This window comes from Petaurus breviceps, unplaced genomic scaffold (genome assembly GCF_028583685.1).
Source record: "Petaurus breviceps papuanus isolate PSGF00001 unplaced genomic scaffold, PetGlider_PUasm1.0 90702, whole genome shotgun sequence".
Classification (NCBI taxonomy): Eukaryota; Metazoa; Chordata; class Mammalia; order Diprotodontia; family Petauridae; genus Petaurus; species Petaurus breviceps.
The window spans coordinates 6091852-6111823 of NW_027187317.1; the positions used below are offsets into that span (position 1 = coordinate 6091852).

Sequence of the window (19972 nt, forward strand, 5' to 3'; positions counted from 1 at the left end):
ATAAAGGGGTACAAAGATGAGTTAAATACAATCAAGTTGTGTCTTTAAGGAAGTTATAAGGACCTAATAGATAAGGAATGCTAGACAAGCTGCAAATTGGAATGGAAAAGTATAATTATAGTTTCCTCTTCTATGAACCAGAGGTAATACCTGAGAATTCTGCCTGTTTCTATAAGAAAAGTCATTTGCAAACTAAAGTACTATATAAGTGTAAATTTTTCTTATAGTTACTATTTTTTATTGTTTTATAATATTAATAGTAATATATCAGTGATAAATAATGGACATTGTTTATAATATAGACTAGTGACATATAAGAAATATTATTAATTAAAATTATAGGTTAAAAAAAGTTATATGTAAGTTCTAAAGAAGATGATGTTACATTTAGCTTGGGAGGGGAGGACAGAATCAAAGCTGGATAAGAATTAGACATGTGTATCTAGAGAGGGAAAAGCATTCTGATACCGTGAACAAAAGCACAGAGCTGAGAAAGCCAAAGTGACCAAGTATCTGGTCATTCTGACTAGAGTTCAGGTTTTGTGAAAGGGAGTAGTACGAGATAAACCTGAAAAAGAAAGTTGGAGCCAGATCATGGAGAGCTTTTAAGAAGCCTAAACTTTATTATATAGACAATTGAAAACTATTTAAGGTTTTCAAGCAAGAAAATACCTTAATCAGAGAGCCAAGTTTTAAGAATTAATCTACCTTGGTGTGTAGTACAAAATAAAAGGGGAGAGCTGGGAAACTACTGAATTACAGTAGCCAAAAGATAATGAAGATCTGACTTAGTGTAATGGTAGTTGGACTAGAAAGAAAAAAAAAAGCACAAAAGATATTTGCAGAGGTAAAATTTACAGAACTTGGCAAGTGTTTGGATGTTGAAGGAGTGGGCTTGAGAGAATGAACTATAACCCCAAAGTTTCAAACCTGTGTGACAAAAGAAGATAAAATGTCATTAAAAGAAATAGTGAAAATCAGGAGAAAGAATTAAATTTTGGTGGGGGTTTGTTGCATTCAATTTTAGACATGTTAAATTGGTGGTGCCAGTGGGAAATTTAGGTTTATCTATTTAGCAATCAGTTGGAAATGGGGAACAGGAACTTAAGAGAGAACCTGTAGATGTAGCTATAGGAGGCATCCGTGATTGATTCTGTTTGTCAGAAAGTTACATTCATCTGAAATACAAACTGATAGAAAATTAAGCTTTTATATTTTGAAATTATCTGGATAATCATCTAAATTATGTGTAGACACAGCCTCTCTTTGTGTTTGTCTGGAAGATATCTGTTAAGCACAAAAGTCTAAAACAAAGGCCAATGTAATCAAAGCCTCGAGTTCACATTTACCATCCAATTCAACCTTTGTTTCAAGTAATGCTTATGTTATTTTAAAAATTATGTTGTGTTTACTCAGGAGACTTTCTCCACTCAGTAAATCAAAGGCTGTCAAAGAATAAGAAAAATACAGAGACCAGTTATAAAAACTAGCTCAAGCCCACATGCGGAGGGCCTAAAATAAATTAGAATGAGCCTAAGGGAAAGTAAGATAGTAAATGAAAAAGAAATGAACAACCTTTGTTTCTTCCTTCAACTTTCTTTTGGTTAGGTTTATGTGGGAAGCTATGATTAGGTCTCCATGCTTATGACACAATTTGACAGGGATTGACATTTAATGTGTCCAATTTTCCTGTGCTGTCTTAACAATGAGTAAGTGGAGGACTGGTATTTATGAGCCCCCACTGTGTCATCGAGACAATTCAATTCAACAAATGGCTGGAGGCAGGGTGGTAGGATGTAAAAAAATAAAAATAAAATAAAGCATTGGATTTGGAGTTAGGAAATTTAGATTGAATCATATGCCACTTATTAGCTACGTGACCTTGGGCAAGTCTCTGGGCCTCAACTTCCTCTTCTGTAAAATGAGGAGGTCCGACCAGATGGTCTCTGAGGTCCTTTCTAGCTTTACATTGTATGATTGTCTTTAGCACCTACCATATGCAGAACTTTAAGGTAGATGCCAGCGGAAAGTAAAAGCTTAAATACTAAGTAGTGCCTGACTGTATAATTGACAATCCAGTAAAGACTTGGGAAGTTGAAGGGGATATTTTGATACAATCCAAGTCAGTTACAGTCATACATACAAATATAAATATATATGTGTGTGTGTATGTATCTATATCTATATACTTATATCTCTATCTAATCTAATCTATTTATCTATGTAACTTGTAATTTCATTGGTATCGGTAATTACCAGGGAGGAAAATCAGGGAGGGTCACACAGCCAATATGTATCAGAGACAGGGATTAAACTTGGATTTTCCTGACTAGGGGAGTCACTCTGTATTCACTATGCCATGCCTAAAGCATGTGCTACATACACATACACACACACACACACACACACCATACACAGGCAAACCATATATATACACATGCATATAAACAAACATGCACACTCTGCCTATATGATTAAACTGTGTCTGAACCTACAAATAATAATAGCTAATAATATTTATATAGTGCTTTTAAGTTTTGCATAGTGTTTTATATATATTATTTAATTTCATGGATTTTTATTTTGCCTTAGACAAAAACCTTCTTGGAATCACCTAAGGACAAATAGTACACAGAAGCAACTAGTTTTAGGTTGGAGTTAGCCCAGGTTTGAATGGATCTTTCTTCTTCCCCAATATTAGAAAATAGAACAAAACTAATCATTGCAGCAAAAGATCCTATCCCTTTAACCCAAGTCCATTGGTATTTTGCCATTGTTTGTATTTCCTGGTCATTGTCCTTAATTAACTTTCATTCATTCATTCATTCATTCATTCATTCCTTTAGCATCATGGATACTCTACAAAACCCTACAGCCCTGCCCTTTTTGCAGTCTGGTGAAACCTATGGACATATTCTTAGAATAATGTTTTTAAATGCATAAAATTAAATACACAGGATTACAAAGGAAACCTAGTATACTGAAAGAGTTCTCAAAATTATTTTTTAAAAGTTCATAAACCCCAGGTTAAGAACCTTTGATGCACAGAATGTGAAAATAACTTCCATCTATACTGTATAGGGCCGGGTAGTTGGCCTGGCAAAACGAACTCATGGTATGGCTCAACTGAGTCTTAAGAGTTGTAACTGCAGTTATTAATGATAAAAATCAATAATGATCATCATATGATTGATAGAGCTCTGGCAATTCATAATTTATTTTTTCTGGCTAGCTATGGCAAAGATGAATAACTGTAGCCACAACCTCTCAGGTCAGGTCTCTATAGTACAAAACAGAATGTCAGCAGTTTCCTAGAGAATTCAGATTATAAAGACAGTCAAACGGTTTGCAGATTCCTGGGCCATGAGTGTTTATTAAATAACACTAACAATCCTGATATTTACATACTGCTTTCGTGCACAAAATTATTTAAAATCCTCACACCTATCCTATATGGTAGCTGCTGTTATTGTACCTATTTTTCAGGTGAAGAAATTGAGCCTCAAGGTGTTGGGCGACTTGCCCAGGATCTCACAGGTTGACCCAAATGCCACGTAGTCTAATGTGATTTGTCACTTCCAGTTGCTTAGCATAGTGATTTGGAGGGAAGGGTAAGGAAATTCATGGGATTTAGAAGAGCTGGATTAATGAAAACAACACCTGCAAAGCAGTTGGTACATATAATCAGTCTGACTGATTTCACCGAATTAACAGGTCATTTCAGTAGAATGAGTGGTTTAACTAATTTTTAAAACTTAATTGACCATTTATATTACTGAACCAACTTGTTATTTTTGTAGACAATGCCATAGAAATATTCAATATGGTCAAGTGTAATAGTCCATTTTAAAAAATCATTTTAAATGGTAGGAATTCAATTAGAATAAAAATTGTCCTTAAATATTGCCCAGGGTCTTTAATAGTGCTGGCTTGGTATGTAAGTGGATAGGGTTTTTTTTTTTGGTCAGTTCATCAAAGAGCTCTTTTTGCCTTATTTTTCCCGAGTATAATACATAAATGTAATATGATATCTAAATACTATATAAAATTATTAAAATTATAAATTTACCTGTCTTTAAAAAAGACTCTGCTGAGTCCATGAAGCACACTCTAAGATTTTTGTAAGCACTAAAACTAAAATAAATCTCAAGAAGTTCAAGACATGTGTTCATTTGAGTAGAGGTTAAAAATGTTATGATCACTTAATTCAATAAGATTATTAGTAAATGAAGGGAATGCTATGTGCAAGCACTCCGCCAACATTGACGATTCATTTCTGTTTGAATTTGACACACTGGACTAAATGACCTAAAAGGTCCTTTTCAGCTCTAAATCTATGACAATAGAAAATTACTTACCACCAACATGGTAACCAACTTTATTGATGATGGAGAAGGACAAATGGACCAAAATTGCCAGAAGGATTTAGACTGGAGACAGTTGAGGGTTGCAAAATACTGAAGCACCTTATGGAATTTTCTTTTCATATGTGTTTAAAATATAGAATACTCTATTTCCATATGATCAAATGGACAATATTAGAGCCAAAATGTTTAGGGTTGTTGGTTTTGTGAAATATCAGTAGAACAATAGTTATTGAAGACTGGTTTATTACTGTAATCTATCCATGGACATCAGAAAAATATTTGGTGGTTGTTAGTTTTATTTGTATTAGATTAAAATCACTACACTGATACCCTATTTGGAAAGTTGCCAGTGACATGTCAACAAGATTTACAGCTTGTCAGCAATCAGTTACCTATGATGTCTGCCTTTATATATTCCTTTCAAGAAAATTAATAGAGATTTATAGTAATAAACCAGAAAGGTATGAAGCTATGTGTGTTTCATATATAACCTTTGGGAGAAGGGCAGGGAGGATGGCGATCTAGACCTGTAATTTTAGCACTACCTGTATAGAAAGCTCCTAGTGACATCACAGGTTAGCAACTATTATACAGTCTATGATCTCAGAGATTTGCCTGGAGACAGAAGAGATCAAGTGATTTGTCTGGGGTCGAATAGCCAATATGTGTCAGAAGTAGGATTTGAATCTAGGTTTTCCATATTCCCAGGCTATCCAGCTTTCTACCCACTACCCCATCAGTAATAAGCTTTGAAAATCTCTTTACATCATCTTATTTAAGGTTCACAATATGTGAAATTTGTACCATGGGTCCCTCTTACATGGGAGAATCACAGAGGTTAGGTGATCTCCCATTGTTTCACAAATAATAAGTAACCTCATGACCACAGAGTGATTAATATTTTTGGTCAGAGAAACTTATAAAGATCATTAATCAATCAATCAATCAACAAGCATTTATTAAACACCTACTATATACAAAGTCCTGCATTAGGTATTGAGGATACAAAGGCAAAAATAAAATGGCCTTGTCTTCAGGGAGTTTATTCCATTCTATTTGGAGAAGCATGTGCATGTTTTACTGTATACTCTGTGTGTGTGTGTGTGTGTGTGTGTGTGAGTGAGTGAGTGATTCTGGATATTCTGCTGTGATCACACCACATTTGGAACACTGTGTTCATTTCTGGACTCTCTGAGGACACTAATAAGCCAGAGTGTTATGGCGGAAAGTAACCAGAATAGTGAGGGATTTGAAATGATGGAACTTTGAAAGCTGTCAAAATTATGTCAACTCAATGACCGTTCATGATTCCAGGGCAGTGATGATGAAGCAAGGTACCCACTTCCTAAGGTGATAGACTCAAGGTGCAGAATGAGAATACTTTTCTTGGCCGCAATCAATGTGGAAATTTGTTTTGCATGACTATGTATATGTCAAAAGGTTTTCTTTCTTTTTTTCAATGGTGTGGGCTTGGAGAAAAGGTCCCATAGTTGTTTCCCTTGAGCACACTCTTTGACAAATCAATTTTTGACTTATTCTCTTAACTGTTCTGCACTCCCTTGAACTGTGTGAATTCTAGACTGCCTGATTCTGTCTGTGGCTTGATTTTACCAGTCCAATTTACCATAGCAGTCATAGTCCCTGTACATGTATTTCAGTGAAGGGTACTAGCAAGTAGAACACACATAAGTAAGACTGATTGCATTCTGCCCTCTTTTATCCCTTGTACCTAAATAGAGGGTGTCCCAAAAATCTCAGTGCAGTATAAAGCTTTAGTAGCTTTAAGCTATAAGAATAATCTTAATAAGATAAATAGTATATAGAAATTGTTTAACTCTAAGCTATTTTAAAGCTTAAAAATATTAAAGCTTAAGACTGAACTAAGTTTTTGGGACACCCTATATTAAGTAGTCTTGGAATGTGAGATAGAAGAAGTGGGGAAACATGTCTGTAATAGAGTCCTGGGTAAAGGGATCAACAGGGGGAGGTAATATCTCGATAGTGACTATTGTGTTCAATGATTATGATTGGTAGTACTGCGCATAAGCTCAGTCAAAACCTCTGACCCCCCCCCCATTACCACTGTAAACTCACTGATGCTTTTCTATAAGGGAGAGAACTTGTTTGGGGGACTTTAGGAACCTCCAAAGAATGTAATCCTGTGATCTGAGATCTAGAACTGGAAGGAGACTCTAGAGGTCTAGTCCAACACTCTCATTTTACATATGAAGAAACCAAGCCAGAGAGAGGTTAAAGGACTTGCCAAGGTCACACAGTCAAGGCCAGAAGCGGGACTGGAAGCCAGGTGCACTGATTCCAAATCCAGTTTTCTCTCCTCTGTACCATGACCCCTGTTTAATAACTCTCCAACAGTAAGCCATGCCAATTAGATGTTGGTAGATTATTGGATTATCACGATTTGAAAATTTTTATTATCCTGATTTTGGAAACTCCTACTGTGGAAACTACCTTCACTGGTACAGGTCAGCAGTTTTTCTGTAACTCAGAGTCTCAGAAGAGTTGCTCAGGGTATTGATAAGTTAATTGACTTGCCCATGGTCCCATAACTGCTATATATTGGAGGCAAGATTTGAACCCAGGTCCTCCTGCCTCTAAGGTCAACCTTCTAGCCACTGTTTCACATGGCTTCTCTAGATAGATGTCTAGAGAAAGTGAATATGTGAATATGAATGTATATATATATTAATATGTACATATCTATATCTCTACAGATCCATGGATATAGATAGATAGAAATAGACACAAATATACTTTGGTAGATAGATGGACCTACCATTTCATAGATGTGGCCATTGCCTCCCGTGGTACAGATTACAATCTCTCCATATCTTCCTATCCAAGTCCTCCATCAATTCTTTACCAAAGGTCCATCCAGTATACCTGGACCCTTCCTGTAGCAATTTTGACATTACATGGTTACCAGTGGAGTATGTGAGTTTTCTCCCTTGCTCTTAACCACAAGACCAGCCTACCTTCCTTGTCAGTAATAGTTCTCTCTGATAACATTCTTTAAAACACTTCTATACAATTCTTTGTTGGTAATATGTCATAGGCCACTCATACCCAAACCAACCTCTCCACTGACCTCTGAGTGACCCACAACTCTAATTCTTCAGAAACTGATATTCTGTGACTTGTGGCCATACAGTATTGCTGGAAGAATATTGATGTTAAAAAGATGGACTTTTTTTTCAGGGAAAAGCTTTAGTCAATAAGAACATTGCACAATTTCCCAAAGGCAATCAACTTTCTCTCCTCTTCCTATATGTGTATATATATTTTATATGGTTAGGTTGCACAAATAATTATATATAAACAATATTTGCATTCATATATGTTCAAGATGTGTGTGCACCAGAAGTAGACCCTATTTAATGATGTATGGCTTTAAGTGGACTTTATTTTAAGTGGGCCACCCCGTTTATATAGATTTCATATTATATATATACATATAAATATGTACATATAAATTTCCACAGCCAAAGGAAAAGGTTGTATTTTATGGCTTAAAATTACATTTCTTGGCTCTGACAACATGGCAATAAAATCTAACTATTTCCAAGTATAAGAAAGATGGAAAACACTCTTTAAAACATCTTAAATAATAATATTGAAGTCAGTTCTACATCCCTTTTGCATAAGTAGCTTCTACTGAATTTTGGGGGAGTTTTGCATATATTACAGCCACCCGAGGGGCATAAACATGACCCATCTCACTGATTATCAACTTACCTCTGAACTTTCCATCCCACTATACACAATAAGTTGATCATATATGCATTAAAATACAAACTATTTAAAAAGCATTTATTTGTGTTCTACCTTTCCTGTATCTATTGCCTAATAAAACAAAATTGTTAAACTAACCCCCCAGCAAGAAAAGGGATACTATCTATTTATGAGTTAGGAGAAAATGACGATCAGAAATTACTCAACATTTTCAACCAAGGATTCATTTGACATTCAACTATATTATGGCTAATGTCGAGATTAGTTTTAATACTAAGCAAAATGGGTGTTAGTTTTACAGCTAATTTTGCTTATTAACTGGACTTAAAGAAGGGTTAGCACATACTTGAAGAGCTACCAATTTCTGGCTTTTAATTATACCAATTTAATTATAACTATGTTGGGAATTTCATTTGGTTCTTCCCAGACTATTGATATTAGCCAGCAACACTTGACATTAGCCAGAGTTTGGACCTCAGTAGTAATAGTTATATCTAGACTTTGATGCTACTGATAATGATTATTATCTCATAAAAACCTGCTTAGGTTGGGTTGGGTTTTGTCAGTCTAGTCAGATGTATTATAGCTGTTTTGTTGGGTTTGGGGTTTTGTCAGTCTAGTCAGATGTATTATAGCTGTATCCATTGATCACTCGTAGTGATTGTTATTTTGGATGTACATAGTGGGCCTGATGAGGGCTGAGTAGAATTACAGGCCCCTGTGAAGCCCAAGTAGGAGTGATCACTTCAGTTATGGGTTACAGTAATAGCACAGAACTAGGGAGAACACCTAACTACCCTTGTTAGAAGTGTCACAAATTGATAAGAAACTAGTAGTAGTTAGGGCCTGAAAAATTCAAAGTCAAGTAGGAGATAATTATCATATTTACAGACTCACAGGTCAATATGGTTTATAATAGAATAAAGGTAGCAAAATTCAAAATCTAGTGGCCACCAAACTTTTTAGGAAGGCAGGGTCAAATAGACAGAATATATTCTGTATACTTAGAAAAAATCTTTATTATCTGAATATAGAAAAAGTGCTGTATTCTTAAGATTGACATTGGTGTGTGTGTGTGTGTGTGTGTGTGTGTGTGTGTGTGTGTGTATGGAGGGATGGGAGTGTGTCAGTCATGTTCTCTAGTGTCTCCATTGTATTAAACCCATATGGTGGGGGTTGGGGGCAGGGAAGCTACAAAAAATCTTTGTCTTTAGTGACCCAGTTTCTACTTGGGACCTATTGTAGGGATCATGGAAACGGAGACTCGTATGATGATGGCTGGTGGTGAACCATATTCACCAAGTCTGCTGTGTTCTACTATTTTAGTTTGGCTACATACAGGATTGGTTTTAATTTCATTGTTCCCATTAAATGGTTTAAACATTTCATGTTTCCTCAAGTTCCATACTTAGAGACAGACTGCTGATGTTCTCTGCACCCCATCATTTCATCAATTTTGTTGGTATGTCAAGTATTTGTGTTAGGTGTTGGCATACAAAGACAAAAAAAAGAAAAAAAGAAAAGAAATAAACAGTTCTTGTCCTCATGGAGCTTACATTTTATTGAAGAGAAGTGACATGAACACCAGAAAGAAATATATACAAAATATATACAAAGTCATTTCCTGGGGACAGCATTAGTAGTGGAGGGGGGATCAGGATAACCTTCCTATTGGATCAGACATGAACTAAGCAGTGAAGGAAGCTAGGAATTTTATCAAGCGGAAGGGAGGATGGGATACATTCCAGGCATTGGGCACAATTTCTGCCAAGCTAGGGGATGGGTTTTATGTATAATGAACATAAAGTTGGCCAGTTTGTCTGGGACCTAGAGCATGTAGAAGTAATATATAATCAGTTGCCCTAGTCTCCCCTTAGGGGAAAGCCTGCATGGAATAAACTTTAGGAAAGGGCTTTATGATAATCATGACACCAAATCACTAAGGAAGCATCATCTTTGAAGGGTAAACACCTTGATGATGAAACTCATTAATTAATTAACGTCAATTAATCAAAAGCATTTCTACATTGCAAAATGCTTGATTTCTACTTTAAGGATAATGAGAAAAGTGTTACCATTTAATCCTAGGAACTGGATAAAAAGAATGGATCCCTGGATTTAGGACTAGAAGGAATTTTAGTGATCATTTAATCCAGTCACCATATTTTACACATCACAAAACTTAGTCCCATAGAAGTGGCCTTACCTAAGTTCACAGAGGTAATAAGCTACAAAGATGGGATTTAACTCCATGTCCAGGTCTTTTCCTACTATACCTGCTTCTTTTCTTTCTACCCACCTCATCTCATTATTCATTATCCTTCATCCCAACCTTTACCCTCCCATCAGAACACAGACATCCTGTGGCCTTTGAACCCTACCCAATTTGATAACCAAATTCAAGCTAAAGTATTAAAGGCTAATGATGGCTTAATGCATTGCCCCTCCTAGGTAGTGACCTCTGATTCTTCAAACAACCAATCAACAAGAATTTGTTGACAGCTTAAGTTTATACTGTGTGCTTGGGGCTATAATAGGCATTAGGCAGGACATGAGAAAAGTTTAAGATAGAATTCCTAGTCTCAACATTTGTTATTGTTTTGATGAAGAAGATTCCACCTACAATGAAAAAATTAGAGCACAAGATAGTGGGTGATGAAGTGTCAAATATAATATAAACAAAGCCCCAAATTTGTGAGTAATGTGGAAATTAGAAATTCAGTGGGACTGGACCAATGGAAAAGAAATTTCTGGGGTGGGAGACCTTTCCTAGTGCCCATCAAGACACACCTTATAACTGCCCCATTCCTCATACCTCTAAAGTTGTTCCAGACACTGACCTGCTCTCAAAAGGTCCATACATTTTGTAATGGCAGAGACAGACTTGTGCTGATAATAATCGTCACAATAGCCAGCATTTATACATCACTGTAAGGCAGATAGCTGGCATAGTGAATAGAATTCCAGTCCTGGAGTCAGGAAGACTCATCTTGCTGAGTTCAAATCAAGCCTCAGACACTTATTAGCTGTTCCACCCTGGTCAAGTCACTTAACCCTGTTAGTCTCAGGTCCTCATCTGTGAAGTGAGCTAGAGAAGGAAATGGCAAACCACTCCAGTATCTTTAGCAGAAGAGTTAGACACAACTGAAAAACTACTTTACAGGGCATCTAGGTGGCGCAGTGGATAGAGTGTCAGGCCTGTAATTAGGAAGATATGAATTCAAATTTGGCCTTGTGCACTTATTAGTGGTGTGATCCTGGGAAAGTCATTTAAGCCCTATCTGCCTCAGTTCCTCAGCTGTAAAATAGGGACACACTGAAGAATTAAACAGAAAACCACTCCAATATCTTTGCCAAAAAATCCCCATGGGCTTTGTACATAGAGTCAGACACAAATAAATAACAACAGCAATAATATTAATATTTACAAAGCACTTTACATATATTATTTCATTTGATCCTCACAAGAACCCCAAGAAGTAGATGTTATTATTATCCCCACTTTACAGGCGAGGAATCTGAGGTAGACAGAGGTTAAGTGACTTGCCCAGGGTCACATAGCTAGGAAGTTTCTGAGGCAGGTCTCTAACTGCTAGCTCCAAGCCTAACACTGTATTCACTCTGTTACCAAGCCCCCCTCACTAAAATTTATTATTTTCAGGATATAATTTTCAATTATATTTCAGGTATTTTCAGGATGCCTATGTACTTTAGCTCAATGTAAGGAAGAAAGTTCTAAGAATTATTGCTGTTCAAAAAGTAGAAAATACTGCCTGGTGATATAGAGTTCTCCATCATGGTAGCTGTTCAGACAGTCTGGATAACCACTTAGGAGGGAGCACAGGATGGGTTTTCCCCTCCACAACCAGCCAGCCTCTTTGGACCAGGTGGCCCCTAAGATTCTATAATTCTGTGATTCTCTTGTGAGGTCTTGGGACAGAGCAGAGCTAACCAGAGGGAGGATCTAGGCCAGGGCTTTCTCCTTAGAATAGAATGAGCTCATCACCTGAAGACCGATTACATCTAATATTGTAATCATGAGCTAAAATGTCTTTTTAAAAAGTTATATGAAGTGTGACTCCTTTTGCCTAACTCATCAGTAGGTCAGTCAAAAAGCATTTATTAAGTACTTACCGTGTCCTAGGCACTGTGCTAAACGCTTGGGAATTCAAAGAAAAGACACAAAGGTGTTCCCTGTCCTCAGGGAGCTCACAGCCAATGAACCACACTGCACACAGACCACTGTATACATGTACAATGTTTTGTTGTTGTCCAGTTGCATCTGACTTTATGTGACCCCATATACATTGTCCATGGGGTTTTCTTGGTAAAGATACTGGAATGGTTTGGCATTTCCAATGTCAAAGGGAAGGCACCAGCAATTGGGGACGTACTGTGAAAGGCCTCTTGAAAAAGGTGGCATCTGAGCTGAATCTTAAAAGAATTCAGGGAAGCAGAAAGGTGGAAGTGAAAAGAGAGGGTATTCCAGGCCATGGGGGCCACCAAGGGAAAAGACCAGGAGTTGGGAAATGGGAGCGTCATGTATGTAATGGGCGTTACCTCAGTCTGAGTACTTGAAAAAGGCCTTAGCCTAAAACCCATTGCATCCTGAATCATCTCCAGTCATCCTGATGAATAGCTGGCCACTAGACCCAGATGGCTCTGGAGGAGAAAGTGAGGTTGGTGACCTTGCACTGATCTCCCTCACTCAAATCAAAGGCAACTGCAAGTCATGTCATCATTTCCCTGATGCCATGGTCCTCTTCAAAAATGAAGGACAAACACAAGTAAGTAGGTCAGTCACTGGATCATAGTGCACTTGGATGTGAGTAGAGTGTGAAAAGACTGGAAAAGGAGGAAATAGCGAAACTGTGAAGGGATTGAAATACTAGACAGAGGATTTTTATAATTGGTGGCAGGGAGAAAAGGGAGCCACTGGAATTTATTGAAGTAGGAGGTATGATGTTGTCAAAGGAAAATCACTTAATGGTTGAGTGGAGGAATGGATTGGGATGGAGAGAGACTTGAGGTAGGGAGCCCACCAGAAGGCTCTACTGATGGTTCAAAACTCTGGTATTATGGAATACTATGATTTCAGAACAATCTTAAATTCAGCAGTGGAAAACAGTGTGGTGGATGTAATTAGGATTCAGTATAACAAAAAAAAAATGACACAAGAGAAGTGATGTGAAGGGCATCTTCAAGGACATGACTGGAAAAAGATGCAACTGCCTATAGAGCATGAGGGACAGGAAGATGGCAGATGTGCAGCCCATGTGCTGCTCTGGCTCCCATTAAATAGGAAGAGAATCCCAAAGGTTTCCAACCTTTTTTGGAGGGATCTTTTATGGGGGATTAACGGAAGGCGGCAGACAAGAGCTAGGTAGGATGTAATGCCGTGGATTTGTTGTAATTTCCACTAGTGGAAGATTGCATAATGGTACTAAGGTTTGGATATAAATGAATAAGAATAATTTTCTTGTGTGCCTTACAAATTGGTTCTGAGTCCCCCAAAAAAGATCTTAACAAGTGTTCTAAGCAAGGGAAAAATTTCAGTTCAGCAAACATTTATTAATGATCCCCTATATATCAAGAACTGAATTAGGTACTGGGATACAAAAACAAAAATCAAAGTATCTACCCTTAGAGTGTTTACATTCTTTGGGGGCAATAAGAAAAAGAAAAATACAAAGTAATTTCCAGAAAGAGGGCACTAACAAGTGGGGAAGGGGGAAGAATCAGGCTGTGTTTCCCTCTCAACACCCACCTCCCCCATCCAATCTGGTGCCAAGTCTTGTTTTTCATACCAATGCATATACACTCATCCCTCTCTCCTCTGACACTCCCCCAGCAGCTCATACCTGGACTATTACAGTAGCCAGGTGGTTGATATCCCAGCCTCAAGCCTTTTGGAACTCCAGTCCATTGTCACATTCATTTTCCTAAAGCATAGGACTGACCATGTCACCCTCCCCACTGCAATGGCTCCCTACAACCTCTAGGATCAAATATAAAAGTGTGTGTTTGGTGTTCAAAGCCCTTATAACCTGGCCACCTCCTATCTTGGCTTCTTATAGATCACTCACACCTACGCAGTCTACAATCCATGTATGCTAGCCTCCTTGTCATTCCTTGAACCCAGAACAACATCTCCAAACTTGGGGTATTTTCTTTGGCTGTTCCCCCATACCTGGAATTCTTTCTGCCTCTTGGTTTCTCTTGACTTCCTCCAAAGTTAAAATCTACCATCTATAGGAAGCCTTTCCTCATTCCCCTTAATGCTAATAATGGTTGCCCTTTGTTGATCATCTTCAATATATCTGAATATACCTTGTTTGTACATAGCTGTTCATGTGTTTTTCCCCTTCATTAGACTGAGAGCTGTTTGAGAACTAGGATTGTCTTTTTGTCTTTCTCTGTATTCTCAGGGCTCAGCACAGGACCTGCAACATAGTAGGTGCTGAATAAATGCTTGTCCACTGAAGTGAACTCTTAATGGGGTACTGGATTTTTATATCTCAGATTAATCTGGTTTTAACAGATGGTAAAATGTTTTTTGGCAGAAAACACTGGGGAATTACTGGCCTTACAGCAATGACTGGCCATCCATATGTTTATGTGAACAGCTTTTACATATTTCAGAAGGAACATCTCCTGTTTTTGCTTTTATCTCCATAATCACAGGGAATTAAAAGGGAGGGGGAAGCAAATACGCATTTATATATTGCCTACTGTATGTTAGGCACTGTGCTAAGTGCTTTATAAATATTATCTCATTGTTGTGATGTTCACGACAACCCTGTGAGGTAGATGCTGTTATTATCCCTGCTTTACAGGTAAAGAAATGAAAGTGGAGAGAAGACAAATGAATTGCCCAAGGTCATACAGCTAATAAGTGTTTGTACCAGAATTTGAACTCAGGAGTCTATCTTGACTCGAAGTTCTGTCCACTGCAACACCTCAAAACTGTTTTGGTAGAGAAAAAGGAGTATTGTGCAGTGGGGAAGACACAGTGCTAGAATGTGGGGTGAGAAGACTGAGTACAAGGCCCAGGTCTATCTCTAACAAGGTATGTGACCTTTGATCTTAGATCGCTTAACTGCAACAGCAAGGCCTTGATGTTGGCCTAGACCTCTCCAATGTTACTTACAGCTTTAATATTCTTCAATCCCCTCATCAGTCATTTACAATTTAGTGTCATTTTAAGCATTGTCTGTGTCCCCTCTCTCTGCAGGAATCTGTACCTTCAGCTTTATCAAAGAATCAAAGACAGGCTTCTTGTCTCAAGAATTTCCAGGTTCAGTAAGAAAGTGGGAAAGATATTTGCAGAAGACCAAGGTCTTTTTTCATCCTGAAATCACACCACACAGACAACTGATAATAATAAGCATAGCTATCATTTATATAGTGGTTCCTCCTCTATGGCAAGAACTGTGCTAACAGCTTTACAGATGTTATCTCATTTTATCCTTACAACAACCCTAGGAGGTAGGTGTTCTTATTAACCCCATTTTACAGATAAGGAAATTGAGGCAAACAGCAGTTAAGTGACTTGCCCAGGGTCACAAAGCTAGTAAATTTCTGAGTCCACATTTGAACTCAAGTCTTCCTGACTCCAGACCCCAGACTTCTATCCACTGCCCATATGGTGACTCCAACTACCTGTCCCAAAGCCTGACCCTGTCTTTCCCGCCTACCAACCCCATTCTTATGTATAAAATAAGCTATCTATATGGAATAGAATCAGGAACTCGAGCAGGTTAACCCTGATTTCCAGAGTGTGTTTAGAGTTCATGTTGTCACTGCTTCGGTCACTGCCTAGGCAAAGATTTTGTTTGTTTCAGAGGTCAAAAGCAACTGGCAAAATCGCCTTGTTTCAGATAGCTCCTGGGTTAGTCTTTAGTTATAGAAGGTTATAGGACTGGGACATAGGCTGGGAAGATCTTCATTTCTATTGAGTCTAGGTAGCTATGACAGTATACTCTCCCAAGTTCAGAACAGAGCACAAACTAAACCTAGAAGTTTTCAGGGGGCGTGAGAACAAAAGGGTCTAGATTTAGAGTAAAAAATTTATGGCATATGTATAAAAATGTTTTTAAGAATACATAAAATCAAATACTAATTTGTTATTGATATTATTTCATTTTCACTTGATTGCAATTTATATTTTGCCCAAAATTTTGTCATTTCTTTCGAAACGCATGTTTTCTTTCTCTATTGCTACTTTTTTCTGCAACATCTTGATTTCCTAGTATGTCACTCTTTTACCCAGGGAGCTAGCCTTTATAATAAAAAAGAAGAAAAAAAAAAGTTTAGTTCTAACCAAAGCATCAGCCAAAACCTATAGTACCACACTCCTAATCTTTTACTTCTGCAAAGAACGAGTAGAACAGTCTCTCTTCTTTGGGATCAAGTTTGCTGCACTACTAAATTTTCTATTAAAAAAAAACAACTCCATTAACTGGAATGTTCTGAGATTATAATGCTTTGTTTAGCAGAATTTTGGGTTGGCTTAAAATTAGCTTCAAAACCATTCTTCTTTCCCCTCTTGTTGAAATTCTTCTCAAATATATTAGTATGCTTCCCTGTGTTTATAAAGATAGTATACTGAAATTATCTTTCTTGCCTGAAAATGCCATTTCTTGATGACCTTAGGGTATCATTCTCAATGTCAATGATCCTTATACAGTAGATGAAGAAGGTGTAGGGGATGAACCAATGTGTACTCAAATTCAAGTATGTGAATTGTGTGATTCAATTCAATTCAGTTCAACACCTATGAAAGATACTATACTGGTGACATAAAGACCAAAAATAAAACCAAGAGACCTTGCTCTCAGGAATCTGACATTCTATGGAAGATTGGATGCATAAAACAAACAAGTACATACAATATAATTTGAGGCGCGGAGGAGCTCTAGCTGAACTGAGCATAAGGACAAGTGTTTGTTGAATTGAATTATCAGATTAAGAGGCAGAGGTGAGGAGGGAGTGAATTCTAGCCTATGTAAATTAATTAATCAACAAGCACTTAGTACCTAATATATGCTGGATACTGTGCTATGCACAGGAGATACAAAGACCAAAAAGGAAAAAAAAAAAAAGAAAAGTAAAAGAAAGAAGAATGAAAGAAGAAAAAAGGGAAAAAAAAATAACAATCCCTGAAGCTAGGTGGTGTAATATATAGTGTTCTGGGCCTGGGATCAGGAAGACCTGGGTTCAAATCAAATATAGCCCCTGACACTTTAAAGTTCTATGACCCTAGGCAAGTCATTTAACTTCTCATCAACTAGAAAATGGAGTCACTGGGGTGGCCAGGTGGCACAGTAAATAGAGAACTAGCCCTGGAGTCAGGAGGACCTGAGTTCAAATCCAGCCTCAGAAACTTAAACCTGCTAACTGTGTGACCTTGGGCAAGTCACTTAACCCCAATTGCCCTACCCTCCCCCCTGCAAAAAAAAACAAGAATGGAGTCGCCATATGGTGACAGTGTCACCACAGTCCCAGTGTGGAAGGCAACAAATGAGATATTTGTAAAGCACTTAGCACAGTACCTATTTATTCAGTATGTACTGAATAAATATTATTCTGTACATACAGAGAATAAATACAAAATAGAGACAAGGTGCTTAAATATGGAGACCTTAGGGAAGGAGGGCACTGGCAGCTGTGGGGAGGGGAAGAATGGGGGGGGGTCAGAAAATGTATACATATTATAGAAGGTGGTATATGAATCATGCGAAGGCAGGTGAGGCCTGGGAGATAGATTGTGGAGCTCAGTTGAATTTATACTAACCTGATAGCTGCCCTGAGAGTTGGCTCTTTAAAAAATATATTTAAATTTTAAATATATTTAAATGTATAAATTTTTAAAAATAAATTCTATATATAAATCCCATATATTGCTTTCTTGTGATTTTGTTTTTTCCTCAAAGTCTGATTCATATAATAATTCCTTCGTTAAAATTGAGTGTTCTAAAAGAACGCTGAATTTTAAGTCACTAAGATCTGAATTTGAGACTGGGAAGCAGAACATATTTTTATTTCACTTAACCTAAGTTAAGTTAACCTAAAGCTCAGGTGTTTTTTTTTTTTCATCTGTTAACTGAGAGCAATACTTGCATGGCCTACTTCATAGGATTATTCTGAAGAACACATGGTGAGGCAGCTAGGTTAAGGAGTGATTGGAATCATGGGGAGCTGAATTCAGATTCTGCCTCAGCTACTTACCAGCTGTGACTCTCTGGTGAGTCACTTAACCTTTCTCAGACTGTTCTGTTGAGTTATTGAGTCATTTCAGTCATATCCAACTCTTCACGACTCCATTTGGGGTTTTCTTGGCAAAGATACTAGGGTGGCTTACCATTTCTTTCTCCTGCTCATTTTACAGATGAGGAAACTGAGGCAAATGGGGTTAAGTGACTTGCCCAGGGTCTCATAGCTAGTAAATGTCTGAGGCCAGATTTGAAATCAGGGAGAGAAATCTTCCCTACTCCAGACCTGGTGCTCAAAACCACTGAGCCACCTAGCTGTTTACATATCTGTAAAAAGGAGAAAATAATATCACTTACCTCATAGGGTTATTGTGAGGATCAAAAGACATAATATATCTAAAGTGCTGGGCAAACACTTTAAAGCACTATATAAATGCTAGAAGCTGTATAGAAAGGTGTTAGTGAATTTCTGCACAATAAATTGCATTTCTTACAGTGTAATGAAAACAGCATGCGGCAGGACATTAGGAGAACAAAGTTCTAGTCCCAGCTTTGCTACTAATCATCTGTGTGATATGTAGACAAGTTCTATACCTTCTCTGGCCCTCAGTTTCCCCAACTGCAAAATGAGGAAGTTGGACTGGTTAACCTCTAAGATACCTTGTCACCCTAACATTCAATGATGCTAATATTCCTGAAACATCCTCACTGATTACTGTGAAGAACTCACATATGCTTTTATAATTTTGATTATAATAATATATAAGTAATAATAAAAAGCTAAAAATTTTTGTCTTTTGATTAATGCCTAGTACCTCCCTTAGATATGGTGTTTGCTTACAGCAATGCCATCCTATACAAAGTGCTTCATAACTTTGGAGAATCTTTTCAAACTCAAATTTAGGAGAGAGTTTAATAATACTCTAGCTGTTAGTAGGTCTGTTTGGTTTCCTGGCATGAGGAAATCAATAACGTCCACCCACTTGGGGCAGATATATATATATATATATATATGTTATATATAATATACATATATATGTAATTAGTGTTGCCATTAATACAAAGGTATAACAATAACCTACTTAATGTACAGATTCCTCTCAATTTACACTTTCCACATATGCCACATCTTGCCTAACATACACAAAATATTATAAATGCATTGCTGCATTTGGTTTCAGAAGGCTACAGTTGATTAAAATTATTTTTTGTGTTGAAGAATAATTGGTCAAGCCTCACAAATGGAGGTCATTGTTGGAAAAGAGACCCATTGTTTTAGCTAATCCAGTTTTGGCAACAGGCCCTAACTCTGAAGGCAGAGTACTGGTGTCAATGAGCATTTTTGTTCTTAGATTCTCAAGAAGAGTACTCACTGCCATAATTCATGCTGGTGATTCAGACCTTTGCCCACCAAGGAGAGACCTAAACCACCAGGCTACCAAGCAATCGTCAGGTCTCCAGTTTTTGACCTTGTGTGATTCACGGGGTGATCCAAATGTGAATGCCTCCTTGTCTTATTTCCAATCCATGAGACATACATCCCTGCCCCTTTCTAATCTTTTATATATGTTAGTACTTTGTAGTTGGTGGTGGTGGTGGTGTCATGTCCAGACTCTTCATGGCCCTATTTGAAGTTTTCTT

General features: G+C 37.5%; 1 protein-coding gene across 1 annotated transcript in view; it reads left to right on the top strand.

Annotated features, from left to right (window-relative positions):
* ESRRG (estrogen related receptor gamma) overlaps positions 1–19972 on the top strand; it is a 696148-nt gene that overhangs the window by 12956 nt on the left and 663220 nt on the right. The gene's annotated exons all lie outside the window — the stretch shown is intronic.